At 37.1% G+C, this 3639-nt stretch overlaps 1 pseudogene; it reads right to left on the bottom strand.

Annotated features, from left to right (window-relative positions):
- Positions 1 to 1892: 1892 nt before the first annotated feature.
- LOC102745301 (dnaJ homolog subfamily A member 1-like) lies at positions 1893 to 3062 on the bottom strand (annotated as a pseudogene).
- Between the last annotated feature and the right edge of the window lie 577 nt (positions 3063 to 3639).

The raw sequence follows: 3639 nt of genomic DNA, 5'->3' as shown, positions 1-3639 counted from the left end.
TTACTATGGCAACTTTATCAGTTTCAAGTCGTATGCTTCCCAAATGGAAAAAGATTTATAGAAAGGAATGCTCTTCTATTTCCCATTTTTTTCAGAGTTTTTCTTCTTTGATTTGCCACAAGATACTTTGTAATGATAGATAACAAGGGTGAAAAGTTAATTGAAAGTACAGAGAAGATACTTAGAGTTTTCTTTTGGTTCTGGTTAAATTTATATGTTATGCTTGGATCTTTTGAAAGAGTTAACAGTTTTCTATATTTTAGCTGAACTTTTAAACTAGATTTCTGAAAGAAGAAGGCCTTTTTATTTTTTTATTTTTTTTTTAAAGATTTATTTATTTATTTGACAGAGAGAGACACAGAGAGAGAGGGAACACGAGCAGGGGGAGTGGGAGAGGGAGAAGCAGGCTTCCTGCCGAGCAGGGAGCCCGATGCGGGGCTCAATCCCAGGACCCCGGGATCATGACCTGAGCCGAAGGCAGACGCTTAATGACTGAGCCACCCAGGTGCCCCAGAAGAAAGCCTTTTAAAAGTTAAAATTGCACGTATTATAAAGAACACAAAAGTAGAGGGAAGTGCTAAAAATAAAAAGCTTGTTGGAGTTCTGGGTGCATGGGCAGATGAAAATACGGCAGTGAGGTTTTTCTGCCATCTTGAATCTGCAAGTCTTCAGCTTGTCTTTTTAAGTTTATCTTTTACCTTTTTCTTCACGTGGGCTCTGTATTCTAGTCATCTGAGTATTTTCAGTTCTCTGAATGCAGCATGATCTCTTGATCCTTTGTGTTCTTGTATGAGTTAGAATGTTCATTTTTCTGTATTTGCCTGATTAATTTCTACTTGTCTATCAAGATTCAATTCAGTACTCTGAGAAGGATTAATTTTTGATTACATCCCCGAAGGCTGAGTTTTTCCTGATTCATATAATATTTTTGTCCTATTACTAATAATATTCAAGTATAGTTGTTGTCTCCTGGTCTAGGCTCTGAGGGTTTTGTTTTTTTTTTTAGATGCTTTGTAGTCAGTATATTAAGGAGACATTCATACATTTCAAGAATTGCTTAATTCTGATATCCAGATTTAAGCTTGTGAACATCACTTTTAAACATAAAATTAAAGCTATTCATCATAATTTGCTATACTACAACATTAAATTACAGTTACTTCAGAGAATAAGTTAAATGGTTTAAAATAAGCCTGTAACATACCTTAAAAAACACCTTCCTATCTCATTCATGCAAATTAACTTCTCCACATAAATGTCTCTTCACTCTAAGTTACCCTGCTCCCAAAGTCACTGCTCTGAAGCTTTTCATGGTCCAAAGAGAAGGAAAAAAATGTAACCAGGACTGATACATGTATTTAAAAAAAAAGATGGCACAGCAGAAGGGAATGCGGTTCTATAAGTGCAAGCCATCTTCAAGTAACAGTTGAGACAATAGAATAAATGCAGAGGCAGCACGATGAATCCCACTTAACTACAGACCAACACTTCTCTACAAATTAAGTTCTTTGTCTGACTGCCAGTTAAATACAGATTTTAACTTGATAGCTTAACAATTAAGGGTCATACACTGAAGTCAGTATACACACCTAACATTTCAGTTTGAGCTGTTTCATATACATAGAGCTGAAATCTGTTACAATGTATGGTCTAACGCTAGTGAAAATTTTTTTAAAAGTAGTTTTTATAAGTATTAAACTTATCTTGCACACTGAAGTCATCATACACAGGGCAAAGTCAGAGCTTTTATATTTGAGTTTATTCTTCGTTTAACTTTTAAAACACTACTGTAGTTGAATATTAAAACAAAAACAATAGCAAGTAGTGAGCTATGATTATAGTCCTTCACTCATTCATTACTGTATATAAAATGCCAGCAGTGTTATTCACTGGCCCCATTAAGAGGTGTGACATTGAACACCACCCCTGTGATGATGTTCATCATCCTCATATGCATCCCCATTGTGATGGCACCGTCTTTCCTGATTTGGATCAAAGTCCACCAGTTCTACTTGGTCCATTTCATCAGTCTCTTCTACTTCCTTCCTCTCAGCAAAGAGAGTTTATGAGGAGAGAGAAAGCCATTCTCAGGAAAGCTTACCTTAGATTTAATGATTAGACGACACTTCTCATATGGTCTACGATAAATTGGCAAGCCTTCACTTAGCACACACTTGATATCTCCATGCTTGACAATCTGACCTGGATGAGAGGTGATGATGATGGTTCGGTTGTCAAAAATAGATATTGGCTTTTGAAAGCCGCAGAGTGCTTCAACCAGCTATATGTCCATACACATGAAAAGGTCTTCTCGCTGAGTAAAAGCAGCACGGTCCTTCTGACCTAAAACAATGATAATATCTCCTGGTTCCAGTCCTGGTTCTTGGTCTCCTTCACCATGGAATGTTATCTTCTGGCCATCTTTCATACCTTTGTTGATATGAACTTCTAGAGTCTTCTCTTGAACTATCTTCCTTCCATTGCAGCTTTCACATCTATCTTGAGGACTGATATGTTCCCCATGGCCCTGGCATTCCATGCACACAGATTGAATTTGCTGAACCATTCCAGGTCCTATGTGATGAATTCTTATTTTCTTTCCAGTACCTCCACAGTTGGGACAACATTCTACTCTTTTCTTACCACCTCAGCTTTCGTATTTGTTGCAAATCACATTCTTTTACAGAGCTAGTTTTCTTGTTGCACCATTATATAAATCTTCTAAGATCACTGAGAGCTGATGTACAACATTTTTACCTCTCCTTTCTCTCTGTATCCTTCCTCCTCCTCCAAAAAACTTATCAAAGATGTCTATGGGGGAGCCAACTCTACCACCAGCTCCACCTTCTTTAATTGGGTGTTCTCCTCCTCTGTCATATAATTCCCTTTGCATCAGAGAACACTTCATAAGCTTGAGAAATCTGTTTAAACTTCTCTCCTTCATTTGGATTCTTATCAGGGTGGTACTTCAAGGCCAGTTTCCTGTAAGCCTTTTTCAATTCTTCTTGGGTGGCATTGGGTTTGACCCCCAAAGCATCATAGTAAGTGGTTTCTTTCACCATATTCTACAGCCGGTGACCTTGTTGAGGTCGGTGTGGGGGAGTGGGAAGGAGCGCGTTGCTGGGCGCAGCTCAGGCAGCCGCCGCTTCTCCGCTTCTCACCTTGTGTTCTGGAAAGTTCCCTAGTCTCTAAGTTTCTTTAAGTTAAGTTTCCTCCTCACTGTATACTCAATGCTTATTATGGTTTTTGGAACAGAGTAGGTGCTCCATAATATTTATGGAATAAACGAAACAATAGATTTTATTATATATCTTCTAAGTTCTAACTTAAAATGAACATTATAATATTGGGTAGATCATATTAGTTTAAACATTTATTGAATGAATGAACATTGTGCAAGCATGTACTAAATGCCCTGGCACAACCAGCTGAAAAGCATATAAACAAGTATATAAAATAATCATAGGTGGTGGTAAATGCTAAGGTGTCATATGTAATTTTTCATATCTCTAATGTATTACTTAAATATTTCATTTTAGGTATCACTGCTATTGCTCCAAAATACTGAGAAAGAAAATAAAATGAAAGATTTAATATTTCTGCTAGAGGAATCCAGAGATAAAGTTAATCAATTAGAGG

Source organism: Leptonychotes weddellii, unplaced genomic scaffold, assembly GCF_054177405.1.
Source record: "Leptonychotes weddellii isolate Sample4059 unplaced genomic scaffold, ASM5417740v2 HiC_scaffold_5537, whole genome shotgun sequence".
In the NCBI taxonomy this organism is placed as follows: Eukaryota; Metazoa; Chordata; class Mammalia; order Carnivora; family Phocidae; genus Leptonychotes; species Leptonychotes weddellii.
The sequence above is the reverse complement of the archived record's forward strand: the minus strand, read 5'-3'. Positions and strand labels throughout refer to the sequence as shown.